This window comes from Dermacentor albipictus, chromosome 5, assembly GCF_038994185.2.
Source record: "Dermacentor albipictus isolate Rhodes 1998 colony chromosome 5, USDA_Dalb.pri_finalv2, whole genome shotgun sequence".
In the NCBI taxonomy this organism is placed as follows: domain Eukaryota; kingdom Metazoa; phylum Arthropoda; class Arachnida; order Ixodida; family Ixodidae; genus Dermacentor; species Dermacentor albipictus.
Window position 1 is genome coordinate 115611660 of NC_091825.1, and position 22936 is coordinate 115634595.

The 22936-nt window shown below is 49.2% G+C and overlaps 1 protein-coding gene across 4 annotated transcripts in view; it reads left to right on the plus strand.

Annotated features, from left to right (window-relative positions):
• The window catches only part of LOC135916151 (PR domain zinc finger protein 1-like), a 256776-nt gene that overhangs the window by 90742 nt on the left and 143098 nt on the right, over nucleotides 1–22936 (plus strand). The window contains exon 1 of one of the 4 annotated variants that reach the window (XM_065449417.1): nucleotides 12444–13793. The exons of the other annotated variants lie outside the window; for them this stretch is intronic. The gene's annotated coding sequence lies outside the window, so the exon portion shown is untranslated. Of the gene's footprint in view, nucleotides 1–12443; nucleotides 13794–22936 lie in introns of those variants that run through there. 4 annotated transcript variants of the gene reach the window in all.

Consider the following 22936-nt stretch of genomic DNA (forward strand, 5'->3'; position numbering starts at 1 on the left):
AAATCTAAGCGCCAACTTGCCCAAGAAGAAGTCCTTTTGCGACTCTACGGACGTTCATCTTCAATGTGTAGTTCACAAGTACGCGCACAACCTATAAACATACTGTGCATCGAGCATGAAGAGCAGGTTCCGTTGTTGATGAGGAGGTGGTTGAGAGACGACGACGAGGAGGAGAAGGAGGAGGAGCGGGTTGATTCGAAGGGGGCGCGAACACGGCCACATGCTTCGATGTGCATATATGAGTGATGACGTGGCGCATTGTTGTGCGCGGACGCGAGCACGTGCACTGGAGCACCGGAGCGACCGTCTGGGTCGGCGGCGCTCACAATGGAGGTGCGCGGTCTTCCTTCGGGGGCGCCGCGGGGCACGGTAACTTGTGGGCGCGTCCCGACACTTCGGGGAGACGGCCCGCCGCGGAAGAGCACAAAGACGGCCACGCGGATGGACTCAGACGGGGGCCGCTCGTCGGTCGGGCCAGACGGTCGCGTCAAACGGGGTTGCGTGGTGCGCGCCTGGCAAACATGCCGCCCGTCGAAGAGGAGCTTCGCGGGGCATGCATATATTACAGGGTATATTATATACTTAAGGTTATGCGCGAAAAAAAAAAAAGGTTGCGTATGAAATGCAAGACCGCCGTTGAAAAACCACAGCCTGTGATCATATACTTCTTGATACGTTATCCTTTATATTGTTCTTCATTTACTAAATAGCATAAAGCTGTATACTCGATGCATGTAGTCGAGATGCTGTGCAGTCTGTTCTTACTTTTCTTGAAGTAACTAACCTAGGTACACGTTTGTAGATTATTTTTGTTTTCAAATGACGAGACCTGCAGACACTATTTCTTCCATTTTAATATTCTTTAGTAGCGTGACCTGCAGTGACCGGCCCTACTGCGTGTGACCTGTACTGTGTGTTTTGCTTTATTCCCTGAGATTCGTCATCTCGCTCTTTCCTTCCTCTTTCCTCTCCTTTTTCCAATTCCCATTTCTATGTTTCCGTCTCCTCCTTTCTGGAGAGCAGGCAGGCGTTGTGCCCCTTCCGGTGCCAGTTTCCCAGCCTGCTTACCCTTTCCTGTCACGGTGTATATCTTTTCAAACCAATTAACGATAATAGTCTGTTCAATCTCAACGCACGTGCGTCAACACAAAGTGTTAAAGTTGACATTATAACGTAAACACTTGTGGACAGAGCTTTCGATAAGAGGACATGGGCGGATATTACCTAACCTTAGCTGCCTTTTTTGGCGCTTGTTATCTAATATTCACAAGTACCAACAATCTCAGTTCACAACCCTCCAACACTTCACAATTCACGGAGCCGGGGTCTCTTTCAGTACATGCTAAGAGGCAAAAAGAAGGTACTATGCATTCCTGGGCAAACGGGTGTAGTTTATGTTCTAGTTTATACTAGGAGGAATGAATAGAGTTGGACACATTATGTTACCCGCAGCATAACATGTTACTATTGTTCAATTAAAGTGACAGAATGAACGCTGAGTGAATAAAAAATCAAGCTTTGGGCGGCAAATATTTAGGTGATATGATCAGATTAGGAAACTTGCAGTCGTAGGATGGAGACGGCTGACGCTGAGAGACGCGTTCGCCTACTGTGGTCGTGAAATGGGCTGCTGCTGATGATGATCCGGACGATGATGGCGACGACAAAGATGATAGTAAAGCAGTTGGCGCAAGGGTACCGACGCTGAAAGGAAACAAAAGCGAGTGCCATTTGGAACGACCGCTCGCTGTTGAGACGCTGCTGTCGGCATTTACGGCTTTAGTTTTAGCTGTGATCTTTCTGTAGTTTTCAAAAGATGGGGTCTAATTAAACTCGTTCCTTGTGCAATCATTCCAAATCACCAGGCTCTCCCATGATGCACAGATGAATCCCGCAACTCCGGTCCCCACCCTCGGATTCGCGACTCACCGTTTGGGAAACGCTGCATTTCGTATATAATTGGTGATTCCTCTTTACCCGACACTATGCGGAATCCCGTCCCTGCAGTACTATTCTACAAGAATTTCTGCGTTCTCATGTACAACACTGTGTGTCGAAGTGCAAAGACATTAAGAGGTATTCCACCCAAGTCTATCTACACTGCAATACATGGTTGTTCTCCAGAGAAAGCTAGCTAAAAGAGAAGGGGGGAAATAAATAAAGAAAAACGTCGATGTCGCCGACACACGGGATCAATTTTCAGTCTCTCAAATAAAATTTACAAGCGCGAGAATTAGAGTACCAGAATATGAACTTCGCAATCACTTATTAATCCTCCTTTCTGATTCACAACTCGCGACAAGGTGGTATGCAGCACAGTAACGACAACATCAGGCATATCTATAATCGCGTCACACTCGGTTTTCGAGGTGTATCTGCGTCACGGATTATGAAATACGCGGTAACGCGTCAACCTAGCATTAGAGTAAGTAATCGTCACATGTTCGCTAGAGAATTCTTGGTATTACACAATTCGTTCCTGTCCAGATTAGTCCATTCAGCACTTTGTCGCAAAAGATGGGACCCGCTTCGACTAATTAGTGGTCGAATGCACCAAACTTCAAGGGTGGCGACGTTCCTCGAACTGTTAACGTCCGCGAAGCGAATTGGCCGATGGTCAAAGCCAACGACATGACGTCCAAGGCGCCGGCCAATCGCGACCGATTTCTGACTGGTTCGAACGCCGTCGTCGAATCGTACAGGGATTACATAACGCCAAGCTATAGGTTATTCAAACGGCGCAAGCTAATGACGACTAAAAGGAAGTCAATCGCCCTTTACGTGCGGATGAAGGGAACAATCGCGTCAGCAAATGCGAGAGCCCGTGGGTAATCACGAAAGTGTGCGAACTGCTCCGAGATGATTGATTGATTGCTTGATTGATTTGTTGATTGATTATTGGCTTATAACAATGCATGTGGTGGAAGGCGGAGAGCAAAGCCGATCAAGGATGGCTTGAGGGAGGGGGTACTTATCGCCCCCTTTGACTTGGAATTTCAAACTTCTGAGGTACCAAACTGGGCTTAAATCGGGCTTCCACGGCTTTACATGGTGTAGCGACACTGTTTGATTGGTCTTGCCGCTATACTGGTACAAGTACCCCGCTGCTGCTTACCACGCGTGTATGGGTGGGGCAGTAGAGCCAAGGTGCGTGCGGTTGGCTTAAGCGGTTTCGAGGTGCACAGTGACGCTACTACAATGCCTTCTGGTAGCCGCTAGGCATCTATTCTTGCCACACCTGATAAGCGCCACCAGCACATGCGCGACGCGGTGCTAACAGATCGTGCAGTTCACTTTAAGATGGTTGACACCCTTTGAGGCCCATCTTGTCCCCCCTATGATAACTGTCATCCATTTTTCCTAGTCTGCGCTCCCGATACTTCCAGGTCACGAAAACGGCATGAGCGTGTCAGAGTGACACGGCGTTCCTCCCAAGAAAATAGCGAGCGCGGAATTTCAAATAAGGAAGAGTACGCGAGATCGCCGATTAACTGTTGGGTGACAACCTAGAGGATATGAAAAAAAAAGATGCTCCTTGAGTTTGGTCGTCTTGAGGTTCGAGTGGTAATGGCGACTGTAAAGAAGCAACAATATTCTATAGCGTTCTGGTGTAACGCTACAGCGTAACGTGACTGCTTTTACGTTACCATCACCACACCCGCCAAGCGATATGTGCGCGTGCTCAGCTAGGCAAACGAAGCGCGCGCGATGAAGCTAGGGCGGCTCCGGGGCAGGTAGCGGTGACCAACTAATCGACAAGCCGTCAACGGCACGCCAGAACGTGTCGCAATGCATAACGGCAGAGGCCGCTAGCCAGCCTGTTCAGCAAGTTTTAGATTAGGGAACGCAAGCGGCTTGCGTACGCAGGAACTAGGGGCCACGGTACCGCGCATGCGCAAACGCCTACGTCAGTGTCTGCGCATGCGCAGTACCATCGGCCCTAGTTGCATACGCAAGCCGCTTGTGTCCCCTAACCTAAAACACCCCAATAACTGAACTCCAAAGCACACGCAAGCGCAAGTTGAATGGCGCTGTAGTCGTCATCCGGGCTTCGTGCGACCCAAGTGGTGCAGTGCGGAAGTATGCGAACAATGCCGCGGGCGCTCCGAGCGGGGAAGGAGAACCAGTTCCAGTTACGCGCCTGCAGCGACCTTAACCTTCGGAAGCGGGCGGCGCTCTAGTGCCGGCGTACGCCGAGAGATGGCGCTGCGGTACAAGTCTCGGTCCCCCGCGCACACCGGCGCTTTCTCAGGCGTTCGCCATTCCGCCACAACCGCTCGCTGCTTGCACACCGCTACTTTCTGGCAACTGGAACTGGTGATCTGGTGATCTCATCCTCGGGGCGCGCGACATGCATGTCTCTCTTTTTCGACAATCAACACACGGTTGCACAAAAAGCAACAAAGAAAATAAAAGCGAAAAAGAAGAAAACAGAAATAACGGAAGGAATGGGAACGAGAGAAAACGCAAGGAATCAAAGAAATTGGACCATATGTCTCGTTCCAAACGTATTGTTTTATTTTTCCAGGAGACAGATACAAGCACGGTTAGACAATTTCTGTCTTTTCATGTAGGTGGAAAATTGTGGCAGAATTTTCAAGACAGCATGAATGCTGGTGTTTAGTCTCCCCCCCTCCCTATGCCCCCCTCTATTGTTCGAAACTTCATATATATATATATATATATATATATATATATATATATATATATATATATATATATATATATATATATATATATATATATATATATAGCGACACCGGTTGAATTTCTTCCATTCGCATTGAAGCCAGCACATAACTATAAAGGAATACTGCACAGCTCTCAACCAGTTAGATAGAAAACCGTTCACCTTGAACAAGATCTTGGGACCATGGCCTCGCATATCGCAGCTACAAAAGGCCACAAAAGCGCTGCTGCGATATTTGAAAGATACAGGATTGAGTCAGCGTCTGTAATCCGGACTGAGTGACTGAACGATATCCCCGGTGGACTTTCTCTTCTTTCTTTAATCTTTCCGTCCCCGTTTCCCTTTCCCCAGTGTAGGGTAGTCAACCGGGCTCAGTCCTGGTTAACCTCCCTACCTTTCATTTATCATTTGCTCTCTCTGCCACAGCTGACAAATAGCGCAAGTCCTATCGTGTTCAAGAAGAAGAAGAAGAAAAAAAAAAACAGTAATGAAGTAAATTTTTACCTCCCCTCCTTTTTTTAAAGCTACACCACTGGGTCCGCGCAAGCAAGCTGATGACACGTGCATGAACTGTGAAGTCTGCAGGACAAGCCAATTATTCTTCGAAGTAACCCTTTCTGCGCCCTGCGTCTGTGACAAACGCGAAAAAAAGTCGAGACAGGGGCGCAGGTAACGTACGGAAGAAGGTGGCGGCGAAGACGATGGACCGGCAGCCACCTCTGACGCTCTTCCGCATAGCGTCGGGCGGCTTCGCTCGCCGCCTCGAAACAGATGAGCGAAGCGAGGCGGGCGAAGAGGTCGCGAAGAAGATCAAGAAGATCCCGAAGAAGCAGTAAGAAGCGCAGAAAAATGAAGAAGACGCGGCGCGTTACTCAAAGAAGGAAGGTTTCAGGAAACGATTTCAACAAAAGCAGCGTTACTCCCGCAGCCGCCCTCACCTCCTTCCTCCTCCGTCTCTTCTTCATCGTTATTTCGCTCATTCGCTCTTTTCTTCGTCAACTATCTCTCTCTCTCTATTCTTTATTTTTTTCATGGACACGGCACAAAGCGAGCGGAACGGCGCAAAAGGGTCCGCGCTCGGCATCGTTTAAGACGCAAGGTTGGCGAGGAGGAGGATGGCACGTCATTATTACGCGTTCGCGCTCTCGTCTCTGTGTGAGCGCGAGAGAAGCGCGCGTGCGTGTGTGTGTGTGGGCGGCGGCGCAAAACAAAGCTCGCCGAAATCCTCGCACGGCCACCAAAAACAATAAAGCGGGCATGGTGTATAGGAGAGGGTGTTATACAAGAAGTGTGGCGAGAGAGAGAGAGAGTGTGTGTGCGAGGGAAGCGAGAGGGAAGCAGAGGTGGGGGAGAGGGTGGGCACTACGCGACGAGGACGCGCCGAACGCGGTGACGATCTCCGGCGACGGTGCGCCCGCTGCCCAAACGTCGCGCTAGCGCGTCCTAACGTCTTCAAGAAAGGGGGGGGGGGGGCAGAAAGTTCTCCGCCGCGTATGCGACAAGGTGAACGACCGTCCGAGACACGATGCGATGCCGTTTTCTTCTTCGTGTTGTCTTTCTTTGCCCTCCTCTTTTTCCTTTTATTGCTCTGTTCTGCGCACTCTCTGTGAAGGCTCTAAGCAGCTCGCCTTAAAGAGAGTTTGACACCGACCCGCGCCGGTGCGGAAGACTGTGGAGTGCCGGGGCCGCGCGATGAACGGGCCGAGAACGTGGAAGTCGAACCGAAGGGCGTTCGGTCGGCGGACAATGCCGTGCGCGTGACGGGAGATGAAGCCTGCCAGCCGCGCCACCTAGGAGCGAGCGCATTTTTCTTTTTTTTTTTCTCAGCCAGGTACTGGAACGACAGTGCTTACGATATTGCGGCAGTTCAACTACCTTCACGGAAGAAAGAAAAGTTACCTCACATCACACATTGTGACAAAGTGAACAGTAATTATTATTTTAATTTTTTTTTGCTATCTCATCCCTTACGTAATACCCCCTTAGGGTATTTAAGGTAATACCGTGGAAAAAGGAGAGCCCCATTACCTTGCCGCGTTGCGCAGTGCGAGCGGGTAATAGCTAGTGTGCCATCTGCAAGTCGTGGGCAACCAGCAAGCCAGCGCAATTGCTCGACGTTTACGAATGTCCGAGTCTGACTGGACGGACTCAAAATCGTTTTCCGGAAGCGAATATCTCCGGACCGCGGCCGTGCGCGTCATGATTTCGAAATAGGAAGCAACCAGGACATTGCTACAGTACCGCAAGTTGACAGGTCTTTGTGACCGTGTATATAGACTGCTTGCACTGCGCCTTTACGATTTCGCGTAGCTATAGCGCACACCCTGTCTTGCTCTGCCCCTTTCTTTCCATCTCTTTTCCTCCTTTTACCCCTTTCCCCCAGTGCAGGGTAGCAAACAGGATGTGCGTCTGAGTAACCGTCCTTCATTTCCTTTATTTCCCTCTCTCCCTCTCAATCTCTCTGTGAGCCCCGGCCATTATTGCCAACGTTGCAAGAATACAGAGAGCGGTATGATAGATAGATAGATGGATAGATGGATAGATGGATAGATAGATAGATAGATAGATAGATAGATAGATAGATAGATAGATAGATAGATAGATAGATAGATAGATAGATAGATAGATAGATAGATAGATAGATAGATAGATAGATAGATAGATAGATAGATAGATAGATAGATAGATAGATAGATCGCGCCAAATGTGTCCTGCAAAAGCGAGACCGGTTCCTTACGGCAGTTCTGCTTTTTGTAGCCTCGTAGATCCACAGTACCGACTCGGAGTACTACAGCCGACGGCTAAGCGTGGGTGTCTTCCGATTTGGTCTTGAGCTTGGGAAGACGTCTCTACTCTACTGCAGCGATGCTGCCGTCATCGTGTATATTGCAGTCCTGTACACGTGACCCTGAATTGCCACAGCCTATTAAGCGGCTCGCAAATATATTAAAGATGGGGTCTCGGGTTACGCGTTACGCAACCGAGACCCCATTCAGTACGCGTAACGTTATGCGTTACGCGTACTGCACACTGGCAGCTAGTACGTAACAGAAACGTGTCCACATTACAGGCATCATCTGGCGCCTTATTGGCTACACAGACGCTGTGTAACGAAATGACAGATACGAGATAATAATAAAAAGAAAACAAGCCAGGCCAACGAATGAAAAAGGCAGATGCTTGAGCAGTATTGCTGTTTCTTGCAAGCGAGGATAGAGGGAACCTATTAAAAAAAAAGAAACCTTACGCATCTGCCGCGGCTTTCGAAGAAACGTCGCTTCTCTCAATAGCAGATGAGGATCGAAGAGATAAATAACTCGCGATGACCCGCGGGTGCTACGATGAGTATAGTCCGAGCAGCGTAACCTCGGTGTACTCTAGATTAGCATTCAACCTCTCCTGCGCGCACGAACAAGCGGGACGAAGCCTTCGCATAAAGAAACATATCCAGTCATACACACGCATGAGCTTGAAGCGCAGCTGCAAGGTTATAAGCGCTTCTCAACGCCAGTAGCTGTCGCAACAAAACGGGATGCTACATTAAAGAGTAGCTGTAGCGTTTTGGACAAGCGTCAAGTCATGCGACACTGAGGTAAGTCGAATCGCCTCTTACGGTGATGATCATAAGCGCGACAGCGATTTCGTTAACGCTTACGGCCTTACGCGCGAGGCCTGACGGAACTTGCGAGCCGTTTGGTGGGTCGATCTTACACGGCCTTCGCTTAACAAAAATTTTAAAAAAAATTAGCATCGCGTTTTTCAAAGCGGCCTTGCCCACCCAAAGATCTGTTCGGACCTTGGAATGGCGAGAATTGCACCCGTCTATAGCTGCACGCATTATCGGAATTCGTCGCGGTTCGGTGGCACGACCCACGTATATGCCGCTCGCTGGAACCTTCGGGGTGATCATTTTTTATGTTTAATGAAATTTTTAGATATCGCCTGTGGTAGATAGCGCAATTCTTGTCCTTGAGCTGAACTATTCGAAGAGGCGCGGACGTTACTATAGCACGAGAAATTGAAACACATATTCAACTACTTAACAAAAAAATCACTTCGTAATAACTTTGCGGCACATATCGCAATTTACTAATTGTAGCCGGTGAGCTTGCAATGGGTATCCACTTAAAATTAATTTCCAGAATGACACCAGTTTCGAGATATTGTTTCCCAACGTGTAGGACGAAATACATGGGCGTTCCAGTTACTTTTGTGCTTCAATGCATAGAAGAGCCTACCCTCCGTGGTGACTTAGCGGCTATGCTGTTGCACTGCTAAGCACGAGGTCCCGGGATCACAATCCGGCCGCGGCGGCCGCTTTTCGATGGGCGCAAAATGTGAAGACGCCCTTGTCCCGTGCAGTGGGAGCACGTTAAACATCACCACCCGGTCAAAATTAATCCAGAGTCCTTCACTACGGTGTGCCTCATAATGAAATCGTGGTTTTGGCACGCAAAACCCCAGGACTCATAGAAGAGCGTTTTCCTTTAAAGGTAAGTGGAATAACAGTGTAACAGTGCGCAGCAAAGGATGAATTAAAATAAGAGCGAACGAAAGAGCGAATGAAAGGGTCCGGGTTCGCTCTTTCGCTCGTCGCTGTGCTCGTTCGCTCGGTTACGAAGGACGTCGAGGCACGCCCACGTTCAAGGCAGGAGAGAGAGAGAGAGAGAGAGGAAAGAGGAAAGGCAGGAAGGTTAACCAGAGGTGAAGATCCGGTTTGCTACCCTACGCTGGGGTGAGAGGGAGGAGGTAAAGTGATAACGAAGTACAGATAAAGAAAGACAGGAGCACAGACATACAATCACAGTCGGTCACTGTCCCCGCATACTGTCACCGCGCAGCGCAGTAGCACTTGCAGCACCATAAACATCTATAAACATCGAAAGGCAGGGATGGGCGCCTTAAAGCTGCGCTCTAAAATGCACCATCTCGGTATCCTGCAGAGCCCGCTGGCGGGGTATCAAAGACGGCGATAGGGAAGAGAGCGCGAGAAGGAAAGCGAAGGAGGAGGGTGCAGCGGAACCATGAGGTGGAAAGTGGAGGAGGGCGGTATGGCGAAGGCGTGAGTAGAAAAGCGTATAGTGCCGCGCAAGACGTGCTCTGCGGCGACGGGGGCTTTGCGAGATGACGCCAGAGAGAGAGAGAGAGAGAAAGGCAAAGGAAAGACAGGGAGGTTAACCAGAGATTATCTCCGGTTGGCTACCCTGTACTGGGGGAGGGGAAAGGGGATGCGATAGGTGAGAGGGAGAAGGAATAAAAAGAAAAGAAACTGCACACACACGCACGTACACACAAACTGTTTCTGGGGGCACTGTCACGCCAGAGCAGCGCGCGTCAGACATATGGAAACAAAGCGCTGCGTGAGCGGAGCTCCGTCTGCGGCGGCTGCTGTGGGAATCGCGCCCGCGCGTCACCCACGCTCCGCCTCTCGCGATTTCCCGATTAGCGAGGCAGTCGCGCCACACTTCGCCCCGCTTGCAACGTGCCGCGCGAGACGGATTGTCAGCGCCGGCCAATGTGTTGCGAAATGAAAACACATATAGAGCTGCGCTCGAATTTCGCATTGGGGAGTATCGTAATTAATCGTCAGTGAATTTGTTTTGTTTATATTACATGAGAGCGAGTGTCTTTGTGATGCATTGTAACTGCATTCGGCCCCTCAGCTATCTTCCAGCGTTCACGGCGGTAATGCGAAAAACGCTGAGAATTATACAACGCGGCCCATGGCTTGGAAACTTGAGGTAGTCAGTCACGCAGCTTTCTTTTTTACGCGCATGTCGTGTGTAGCCACACGCGTTCGTTCCTTCAGTGTAGATTGTCGCAGCGGTGTGTGAAACGGAATTCGTCGTCGTATCTTAAGTGAAAGCACGGCTTCACATGCCTATAGTGTGGTATGGGGCAATGCAGGCATACCAATGACGTAGAGCACATGGTATAAAGGGTGTTCGCTAGGTCACCTCACATTGTACCTGATATTTCAGCTTCCTTGAATGAAGTTCTAATTAGCGTCGCGCGATGTATACAGCCTCAAATGTGTAATTTGTCTCTCGAGCAAGCCGAATAAAGTCGTCAAGGAATTGCAGGGCGGCAGCTATCTTCAGCGCCTGTATTTTAAAGTAACGTGGCTCTCTTACCGACAATTCTGAACGCTTGCAAACAACATGTAGCATAGATGTCATTCAGTGTGGCATTCAATGTAGTCATTACCCCATATCGACTACTACAATGCTGTAGTACACAACAATGCTACACCGGAACGTTCGTACATGAAGTGCCAATGTAAGCTTTGTGCACCGACGTAATCCACGGACGCCTGTTTGGTGTGCAGTTAGTGCGGCAGAAATGTGCATGAGCAATTATACCATGAGCCGCTTGTTTCCAGTTATTTGCGCCGGTGCTGTGGAGGAGGGAGGAGGAAAGAGAAAAGTAGAAGGCAGGGAGGTTAACCAGAATAACGTCCGGTTGGCTACCCTACACCGGGGAATGGGAAAGGAGAAGCAAAGACCACAGAGAGAGAGAGGAGGGAAGGAAAGAAGGAAATTGCGGTAAGTTCACTGACGCGTATGGTTTTACAGAAGTTGCATTAATAGTGACAGGTGGTTGCACAAACCCGTCGTCCTTAAGAAACACAAAAGTGCTGTGGAAGCTGTGAACAGGGCAGGGTGGAACAGGGCAGCAACATGGCGTCCGTGACGCGCACGTGGCATATCGGAAGGCCAAAAAGAAAACTGCAGTGGTGCGCGCGCGTTCAATGCAGCGTCAGCTCCCGTATCAAGCTACAATCGGAAAATTTCGGTTGGTGTACGTGATGGTTATCGAAGTCGTTCTCTTGTGCAACACGATAAATGCCCCGGCTTACACACTTCTCTTACCGAGTACTGAGAGACCTGCCTGACCTCGTGTGCCCCACAGAAGACCGCAACGCCCGAAGAGATAAAGAAACCGAGAGGAAAGATGGTCTCTGATAAATAAAAGTAGCACTGTGTCTTGCGGTGTTCTGCAATAATGCATCAAGGTGCGTTTTCGCGTGGAGCACTGGCGGCGCGTAGCGGTCGCCCCGCGCAAGAGGACGCGAAAATGATGGAGGACAGTGGATGAAACGCGTTGACCCGAAAGGGATGATGCAGTACCCGTTGCGCGGTCCGGAGCCACGGGAGCGGTGACAGCGTCGGCCTTCACTGAGAACGTCCGGGGTGAACTGCAAGCGACAACAAGACAATAGCGACGAAAGAAAGAAACAAAAAGTTAATGAAACGATGCGGAAGAAAAACAGAAAGCAAGAATCGGAAGCTGCGCACATCGTACAAAAATTAAAATGACAGCACGCAGAGAGAGAGGGAGAGAAGAGACAGCGCTAGGGCAGCGCGCTGCTGCCTGTGCACTTGGCCGCCGGCGGCGAAACAGACGTTGACCGCGAAGCCAGTCAAGGGAGTGAGCTCTGCTACACCGACTGGAGAGGGAAAGGAGAGCTGGGGGAAAGGGAAGCGTGAAGGCCAGGCCTGCTGGCGGAGAGGAGGGTTAGCACCGCCGGAGCAAAGCCAGTTCCGTTAGAAACGAGAGGGGGAAGGGAAGGACGGGGGGGGGCTGCGCTCGCTACCCCTCGATGGAATGGGGTCAAGTTCGGCGGCGGTCACTTCCGCCACTCACGAGGGGGAGGGAAAGCGCGCGGAGGAGGAGGCGGAGGAAGAAGAAGCAGCAGCGGCGGTAGAGCGGGACCTCCGGAACCCCCCCCCTCTCCCTTTTACAACCTGCCGCTTTTTTCGCCGCCGCAACCTGTCCGCTTAGTCGGCCTCAGCGCCCGCTCGAGGCGTAACAAACCAACGTTCCGAGGGGGTCGCCCCGCGCGCGCCAAGCCAAGCTAACCCGTCCCGTGTGCCGGCCGGAGCACGTTGCGTGCGAGTCGACGTAACTCTTTCTTTCCACGCCTTGCGCCTCGCGAGTCAAAATTTTGGGATCCCGGCGCCGCCAAGTTTCTGAGAGCGGTCGAAACCGCCGCGCCGGATTGTGGCCGTGGACTCGTCGTGGTGTGTGGTGCAGTCGAACTTCGCCTGGAAGACTTCCTCCGCGTGGCCGGCGACTGTGCGCGCGCGAGACCGAAGGGACGAGCTGCCGTGCGGCCGGCGTCCTTCCTGGACGAGCTCCTCCGTCATCCCTCGTGGTGCGCGTTCGACGAGCTTGTTCGCTCGCTCCCGGCGTCCGTGTTTTGTTGTGCTGGTGTCGGTATAGTTACGCGCTTCTTCGAAGAAGGAGGGGACGCCGCGTATCCTCGCACCGTTGTCTAGGATTTGAACTGCGACGGAACAAGAACCCTGGTACACACGCGCCAGTGAACACGTGACACTCGAGACAACGTTCATCCGAAGGCTCCCAGAAAAGCGAATCTGAATTGGAACTGCCAGTTTACGTTAGGCAATCGTTCGAGCGCTTCGGAGAAGAGGAAGGAAGTGGCAGGTTGCATTTCGGAAGAGCAGAAACTTGCCGGGAGAAGGGGGTCGTTCCGGCCGAACCGAGGTGTTGCTGCTGTGTGGCAGAACTCCGAAGTACAAACTAAGCGTGAAGTTCCTTTCGAGGAGCGGAGGGAAGGGAAGACTGGGCCTGTGCGGCTTTCTCTCTCAACATTACACAACCCCGTTCACACCTCCGTTGCTGTTACTGGGTGCCACTCGTACGTCGTAGGGTTTGGAGCGAGGGCCTCAAGCTCGTGCACTGTGGCCGTGCATTGACGATGCCGGAAGTCCTGAAGCCCTCGGCGTGAGCATGAACCGCCGTCGGCTAGACACGGCTACAACCTTCAAGAAGGTCAAAAAGAAGGACGTGCCTTTTGGCCCCCCTCTCTAAGAAACCACACGGAAAAAGAAAGAAAGTTCATCAGCCTCGCAAGCGAAACGGTCATGGATGCTCCGGAGACGGTTCGTTCTTGAAAGTGCGCGAAGGAATGGAAAAGTGAAAGTGTTTGACCTCGATCATCGGTGAATTGTGGTTCGCATTTTTTGGATATACTGTCGAAACAGTTGAACGACCGCTACCGGAACGGGCGGAAGCAGGAATCGTCGCACTGTGTACGACGCAAGCGGCGTGACCCAGGGCATACAGGAAAGCCGAGGTACGTGGCTGTCGTGCGGCGAAGCCGACCTTTCAGGCGCCTGAGGCGTGCACGTAGAACGAATGCCTGTCGCGAGCCGCACAATGTATCGGGTTTGGTTGTCTGGCTATGTAGAATTCTTTGGTTGTCGGGCTATACTTATTAATCGTTTATGAGGCTTTACGTCGAAAATTGGTCTGTTGTAGACACCGCAGTTGAGGGGCTGTCGATAAGTTCGACCACTAGTCTTGGTTTCGTTATAACTTGTACCCAAATCCATGCTAATCGGCATTTTACTTTTATTAGCTTTCTTTATTACGTCCCGTGCGAACGCTTTTTTTTTTTGCGTCGCTAAGCTAGATGCAAACTAAGCTATGACCTGTGTATGTCATTATTAAATGCTGCCGATTAACTTAGACCAACTGGGGAACTTATAAAGTGAATCTATGGATAAAGCCTTCACCGCTATAGGGCCGAAAATCGCAACCTAGACCACTATAACTTGTCTCATAGCCCGTTGGTTTGTTTTAATTTAACTTTATTTTCAGCACGTCTGAGTCGCCTCAGACTTTCTTCTGCTTTTGGCTTTTGTTGCGCACTGATTCGCGATGCCTTCTCGCGCAACCTTATCTAACCTATCACGCAGACACTCCGCAAATAGGTATCCCAATGAGCTTGCTTGTCGTGATGTCGCCATTATACATATATGCATATATATAATCGATTCTTTTCAAAGGACGATGGATGCTCGGTTGCAATGCATTGTAGAGCCGCAGGACACAGACCAGAACTGATGCCGCTTTCCTTTTCTGTATCTGTGAAATCGACACGTGACCTTGAAGCTTCCGCGATTATCACTTGTGTTTCAATTTTCTGACCTGCGGGACCAGCAAACGAGCCTGGGCGTGAAATCAGTGTTATTTTGGGCTTTGCTTCTAGTCATCTCCTGTTGGAAAGGATGGAAGGTATACGTTGAGATGTCCGGATAATCTTTGTGACAGGCTCCGCGTATATAGCGTCTTATTTCGTGCACCCTGGTGGCCGCTGACGCATGACAAATCAGCCGCACTGATGAACACCCTTTAATGCTGAAAGACAGTGGTGGCGGAATCGACCTCTCCGTCTCGGGCGCAATTCAAATCTGGACTCTTACGTTGCTTCTCGTGTTCTTGCGACACATCGGCAGCCGGTTTCTGCCGCACGAAAACTGTTAGACGTATTTATGTTATGATGTAACGAGTGAACCTTTAAAAAGAGCGCTAATCTCATCCTATTCGCCAAAATGGCAGACGCCGTAATTCTGTGCTTGCTTCTTTATCGGTGTGCACAGAACTTCGCACGGAAGGGAGAAACGAAGAACCGTAAACAAATAATCCGAGCTTTATGAATTTTCTGGTCAAACCGGAAAAGAGAGATTGAGTCCGCAGTAACGGTCTCGCAGCGGCGACATTTTTACAGCCTCCAAAAGAAGATTAAAAAAAAATGAACGCGTATCCCGGTAGGATAATCTCTGGCACCATTCATCACGTGCCCCCTTTAAGCCTGACAAATATCTGTTTCGTGCGAAGTATTTGCAACGTTCGCCCGTCTCGGCACGACAGCACACGCACGGAGCCTAACCCTCCCACTCCGTTTCCGAGCCCTCTCCCAAGCCCGTTGTCAATGTTGTTAATCTCTTCGCGGTCCAGGACACACGCGATCATGATCGAAATGCCTCAGAGTGTATACATGTCCGCGGGATCTCTGCTCTGCCGCCAGCCACAGAAAAATAAGAAAAATATGGAAAACGAAACAAAACAACAAGCGAAAGGACGTCTCTAACACGAACACAGCGGGATCTGTTTCATCTTTCGGTTGCCTGCTTACGTACACACCTTAATAGCCAGCGAATGAAAGAGGAAGAAGCGGGGGACACCGGCGTAATAAATCAACATCAGGCTTCCCTAGAACACACGTTGTCGTTGTTATGTATCCGTGCTATGCACACTTGGCAGCGAAGGAGCACAGCTTCTCGGCGCGAGGGAAGAGCGCAACAGGTTTATACCCGAGAAGGAGCGGAAAGGCTGCCGGCAACCCATGCGCGCGTGTAATCAGCGTGATTGATTAGGAAGCATGTGGCGTTTTATGGCATCGTTACGCACGCGATGCTATATCGCGCCGTGCACGACTTCACACGCCGCGCTGGCCGCAGGGTGGCGCTGCAGAACATCCCGTCTTCGCGCCACATCACGCTCATACATATATAACCTCCTCCTCTTCTGGAGGAGGTCGTTTTGTTTCCTCGGGTGGATATTGCATACAAGCACATCCTGGAGGGATCCGGCAATCATAAGTGTGTACGTGCGTGTGTTGTGTGTTCACGTAAAAGTGCGAATGCAGTATCACTCGCCCGCAGATACGGATTTCGTCCATTTCCATTTCATGTATAAGTCATTGCGATGTCGAAAGCGTAGCGGCTGCTACAACTGTAGACACATATACATTAACTCCGTTTCTAAACACCAATTCACAGAAACTACGAGTGTTTGGCCGTAATCACCGAGGTGCATATAAGCGTGAATTCGTTTTCCTAAAACTTAAGTTTGCTCCGAAACTTGAAGGGAGGTAAACCGTTCAGCAGAATGTGCATAGGTACGTGGCACACACAGTTTTTCGACGGTGAATGTTGTACTACGGTGGCTGAAATACGAGCAAGCGATAGCTGCTCCGTTCTTAAACCCATTTGTCGCCATTGGCTGCACGAACTCTTACAAAATATCCATGTTTTTCCATACGTTCGTTCTCTTTCTGAAGTATTCCAGACAGCCAACGTTCATAAAGTAACTCCCACATTATTCGTGCACGTTCGCTAAATGCGGAATGTTTCCCCGGAACAGGACATGTGTTTGAGCACAATCGCGATCCGACTGTCACATGTTGTTATAGTCGATGACGACCTAAGAATAACAGACCAGTTGCTCCCACGAAGCAGCAATGCACCTATCCTTCTCCTCTGAAAGATAGCCGAGTGTGCTGAAGTCCGCTCACACCCTAGTGACTTTGCTCTGCTAATATCAATGCTATGCTAAGCGGAAAATAAGATTGTTGTTTCAAGCTAAAATGTAAGCTATGGCTGAGCAGTTTCATCAGTCACCCATAAAAGTTCCACCTCGGCCTTAAGGTTTCACCCTAAAACAATGACACAAAGTCTGATCTGTGCGGAGAATAAAAGTTGTTTTAAACGCACGAAAACGCTTGACGTCTGGCAAATAAGCAAGCGTAATTGGCTGCAAACGCATCTATGCAAATTGTGTTAGAGTTGGATGGCGCACATATAACCTTGTAATTTTTAGGTTGTCATCGACTATATAGTAACAACCGCTGCACTTCTGTACCGTTACCCCAAACGGCGGACAGGTGCCAATATGTGGAACTACACGCCGCCGGTACATAAACCGTGACCCCGAAGCACTTTCTTGCAGCGCATGTAATTTTGAAATATTAATACGAAACCTAGTTGGGCAGATCCTCATAGACAACGTATGTGCCACCGCCTACAAGAAACTGCGTTTTAAAAAAGAAAATGTTTAAGAAATGTGCATGCCACTTGAAAGTCAAACTAGTTGCCTATGAAGCTTCAGTTCGCCCATGCAGTGATGGAATACTCATCAGTTGTGTGGGATCCATACTTAAAGAAAACGAATTGGGGACGATCCAGCGACTGAGCGCCACATTTCTTTTTCTTATTTCAGACCCCACTCCTCTGTTTCTGATATGTTGAATAAGTTCGGTCTAGAACCACTCGAAACTTGGCGGAAAAGAGCAAGATGAAGTTTTTTTAATAAATTTTACAGCAATTAAACCGGTTTAAATAAATGCGTATATTCTGCAACCTCCACGGCGCTCAGCAAGGTTATATCATTCAAAACATGGCAGACCAGACCGTATGCTCCTAAAGAATGACACCTCCAAGTGCTCCTTTTTTTGTGCCAACCATGGACAACTGGAGTTCACTGGCCTCCGACTACGCGCAAGCTCCACTTCATAGGCCTTCGATTCCTTTCTTGGGAACATGACGGTAATTCCTCTCCTGCTAGGATGGTGGAAAAACATCCAGAGTGTTTCTTACATAAAATTTAAATGTGTGTCTTAGATTACCGCTCCGGTGTTAAGAAGATGCTGCAGGTAAAAAATATATATACTTTCGGGCTATAGTCAGCTTGACTAAGCTTACGAACGGTTCGCCCTGTCTTCTCTGTCTTTCATTTTCATGTTCTTAATGCCGCTCGCAAGCGATAAAAATGCCCATGGGCCTATAGTTGGAAACGGGAGCACATAGAATGACCTTAAACAGCTCTTTACTGACCGCGCACTGCCATAACTGTCTGAGAACAGTAGCGAGTTGCTCCCCGCCTTATACAGCAGTATCTCAAGCCACACTGCTAGTGCCTTCTCTCCATCTTCCTCCTTCCCTTAGTCTTAACGGGCGCGGGCCTCGTTGATCTATCTATCTATCTATCTATCTATCTATCTATCTATCTATCTATCTATCTATCTATCTATCTATCTATCTATCTATCTATCTATCTATCTATCTATCTATATATCTATATATCTATATATCTATATATCTATATATCTATCTATCTATCTATCTATCTATCTATCTATCTATCTATCTATCTATCTATCTATCTATCTATCTATCTATCTATCTATCTATCTCGCTCTCTCTCGCTCTCTCTCGCTCTCTCTCTACAAGAGTTGCTGGTGAGAATCGAAATCGCAATTTCAAAGCGCCCGCTTATGGCGCAGTGTGCAATCGCAGTCGCTTCCGCGCCCGTACCCGTACCCCGCCTGCTTTCGTCCCTGTACCGAACTAATCGCAGAATCCGCAGACAAGTGCTCCCCGAAGGCGTGCGCCTATGCACCCGCAACCGCTTGCCCGTGGCGGAACAATGGAGAGTGGAATAAAAACCACGCAGAGATTAGCGTCCCAGCGTCATACTGGGGCTACGAGACAAAAAAAAAAAAAAAAGGCGCAGCCTTAATTAATTTGGAGCATCTGCGTTTCCTAGGCGGGTTCCTATATACTTCTAAGTACACGAGCATTTTTTTTTCCTATTCTACCTCCATCGAAATGTGGCCCACAGCGATGGGGAAATCGAACCCGCGTCCTCGGGCTCTGCAGCCGACCACGCACACGAGCCCCCCACGATGGCCGGGTAACAACGGGTGAGCATCCGCCGGCAGGGCCGTGAATCGGGCTCTCCTCTCTTCTCGAAGGACGATACGGGGGGGGGGGACACCGAACGAGACTCGGACGCTCGTACAGTTAGCGCAGAAGAGAGACCTCTTCCGCGCTTGCCCCTCTGCTTCGGCGGCGTATGGACTTGAAAGAAAGCAAAGCACAATAAAGCAAACAGAACAAGAACGAAAGTGTGCGTTGAGCGGCGTATATGGATTTGAAAGAAAAGAAAGCAAAGTACAATAAAGCAAACAGAACAAGCACGAAAGCGTACGGCGATCGCTCCGACGACGTCGCGCGGCGGAAGCACGACGTTGACGCCGGCGCGGTCGGTCGGGCCCCCGCCGCCGCCGCAACAGGTTGCGTGCAAGGTCGACGGCCGGGAAAACCTTTTTCCCGAAGCGAAGTGGCGGAGCGTACGGCGCCCGTTACACGGCCTCACCTCACCCACCCACCCCCTCCTCCCACAGCACGCGCTCCGCTATGCCGACCCCCCGCTGTGCGAAACGCGCGCTATAGTGGCGACCGCATCTCCATCCCATTGCGCTTCTCCGAGCGTTGCGTGTGTTCTTCCGAGTCCAGCCTTCGGCGTGGTGCCTCGCGGCGTTGAGCTTCATGCAACGGTCACTAGGGTTAATATTGGCGCTGCGATCGCTCGGCCACCAGGGTATAACGATTGCCTAACAAACATACCAAGCGTGACATTCGATCGCACCTGTGGGCTGGCGTATTGACAGGCTGTCAGCTGAAGCCAATAAAAACACAATAGAAGTTCAACTATATGCTCGTACGAATTTGCTCGGAAAAAAGGCTTAATAGTTGTACAACTGTGTGCACGTACGAATTTTGTTCGGCTACCGCAGGAAAGACCCAAACGTAAATAACACATGATAATGTGACATTCAATGACATCTCAACAGGCAGTCTGCTGAAGCCAATAAAAACACAATAGAAGTACAACTATGTGCTCGTAGGAATTTGTTCGGAAAAAAGGCTTGATAGAAGTACAACTGTGTACACGTACGAATTTCGTTCGGCTAACGCAGGAAAGACCCAAACGAGAATAACACGTGATAATGTGTCATTCAATGACATCTCAACAGACAGTCTGATGAAGTCAATAAAAACTCAATAAAAGCGCAACTGTATTCACATGACACCTTCTGTAAGGGGTTGGGTAATATGCATGAATTTGTCCAGTCGTGCTCGTGGCTTAACATGTTCATGCGGTGTTATTACGCTTGCTGAACTAAATAATATTTCATATTTTTTTAGAGTATTTCATCAGGTTGACCTAACGTACAAATATCTTTTCGCACTCTTTCCATAATTATATATAAATATGAGTTGGCATCGAGCCCCAAAAAACCGCTATCATGGCGTCGTCACCGTACCTTCCCTTGCAATTTCTATTGAGAAATCGTTAGAATATGATTGATAAACACTGGCAAGCAGTTGTAAAACACATTGCGTTCAAACTTACATAACATTGAACTTGGATTGCGATTTCTTCAAAACTGGTTACGCAGATATGGCCCAATGTGCATTCACTGCAATAATGCTGTTGATTCTTTCGTTTATTTCCCATTGACTAAGCACAGAAATTATATTGTGCTTTTTTTTTGGTATCGCATTGTGGTCGTATGGAAATCGTCGCAAACTTGGTACCGGCACGCGGAGGCAGCCATTGAAATCGTTGCTCCGATTTCGTTGCTCCGAATCGTTGCTCCGAATCGTTGCTCGATGATGCCCAAGCTGCTTCAGAGAACATTTCTTCTCTAGAAAACGTAACCCTGACACTTTAAGTTAAGATGACTTAGACTCGCGATGACTGCTGATGGATGACTGTAAGGAACATCCTGTTTTCTTTCCTACGTGAACAGAAGCGAAGGCGGAGTCTATAAACTGCAGCATTATGAGCCTGCGCGTCTCTGAAAGCGCTATAACGCTTAATGTAACACTAAAAATGGAAACGCTTAATAGCTTAAAGACGTTTACGTGATGCTTCAACAAAAGGTGCCGCCGAACAGGGTACACAATGTTTGAATAAAATATACGCTATTGCTGTTTTAACCCTTGGGCGATGCGATGTGGCGTGAAGCATAAGCTCAAATTGCTATATTTCCTACAGACATTATGAGAAGATTAATTTTAACATCACACCGTGAGACGTAATATTTACCAGTGCAAGCATAGACATGGATATAGTCGCACGAAATTTATTAACAAAGAGTGAAGAGCACGTGTCCCCAAAAAAGAAGTTTATACTAATGCTTACAACTGAGAAAAAATGAAAGACAAGCTCTGGACACTCCCCAGAGTACACAACACACAGCATTAGAATAATATTTTAGATGCAGTGTCAGGAAGATTGCAGTAGAAGCGAAAAAGAGAGGTTCGAACGATTTCCTCAGGAACGGAGGCGTGCTTGCCTTAAGGAAGCTGTTTTGGTGAGTGAATCACGTGTGTGTGTGTGTTCTCTGTGTGTATGTGCGTGTGTAGCAAAGAAGACGAAGACGCAAGCAGTGTTGCCGGCCCTACCACTGCTCTGGCGCGAGACTCAAACCCCGACTAAAGGGCTGTTGGTTCTCAGCCTGTTTCGATCGCTCGCAGAAGCATTATTAAATCTCCCCCTTTGCAGTGTTATGTATAATGAACGGTCGGGGTTGGTTATGCATTTGCGGGCGATTTCCGCTTCCAACATTGCTCACGTTTTCCAAGGAGCTATTTATAGAAGCTCATCCAGCGTTCTTGTTTGTTTCTCGGCGCAGCTTTTGATGCTAGCCGGGGAAGCCTGCCCGACGAGTATTTCCCGTTCCAGCTCGTTGGGCGCCGCCACCAGTGATTAGCGCAGCGTCCGCCAATTATACGCGTCGCGGCCGCCTCAGTGGAACTCTGTTAACTCTTCCGGTTTTTTCGCTCGACCAAGGAGAGCGTGGTTGAAACTGCGTGCGAGAAGGGTGAACTCAACGAACGAGATAATTACAATTAACATCGACCCAAGCGCGCTGGGCCATGTACGCACGACAACGCGGAGAATCTGTACAGCGATCTCTCAAGATTTCCGAAGCCATCGATGAATCCATCATGCGAAGGCGTTAACAGCCTTTGCAGTAGCAGCGTGCTGCTACTGCTTGTACATGCATTGTATCAGTATTGCTCGTGTAATTGTCCATAGAACGTGTAGACTGATGGCCCGTGTCTTGCGTCATGTAAGTTTTACACTGTATTTACTCCTAACTTTAGCTTCAGGTTCTTCCAGAACCACTTACTATTTGCCTGTCGACCACCAACATGGCTGATAGTGGCGCTGGATTGACATGTTAGGTTAGTGTTGGGTCTGTAGTGTCAGGCTAGGTTAGTTCTGGGTACACATGCACAAATGCCGACGAATGACTTAAGAAAAGAGAGACAATTTCCACTAACTAGAAGTATAGTTGCATGGAAGGATTAAAAAGCGCCCGAGTTGAAACCTATATTCGTTCTTGGGCAGCGCACACACAAACGAAACACGAAAAAGAAGACGTCACAACCAGCGTAAGTGTCCTGTCTTCTTTTTTTCGTGTTTCATATTGTGTGTGCGCTGCCCAAGTATGGATAGTTTCATCGCTCCAGTTTTGCGCGGAACTTACTGGCCGCCGATGGTGCACATACGTGCGGCACAGCTAAATAGCTAGCGCGAGGTCGTATATACGTTTCCGCATGCATTCCAAGCACAACCGCGCAACGTAGAATTTTTTTCCTTCAATAGCCAATGCATTGCTTTGGTAGAACAGGCACTCGTTGACGTGACTGAGTGAAAACCACTCGCTATTGAACACTCCTTGATTTCAGCCTGCATGTCTAGACTGCGAAAAAAAAAAACAATTGGGGGGGGGGGGGGGGGGTAGCATCTGTTTCCGATATTTTCTCGCGCTTGAGCATGTGTAACTAGAGT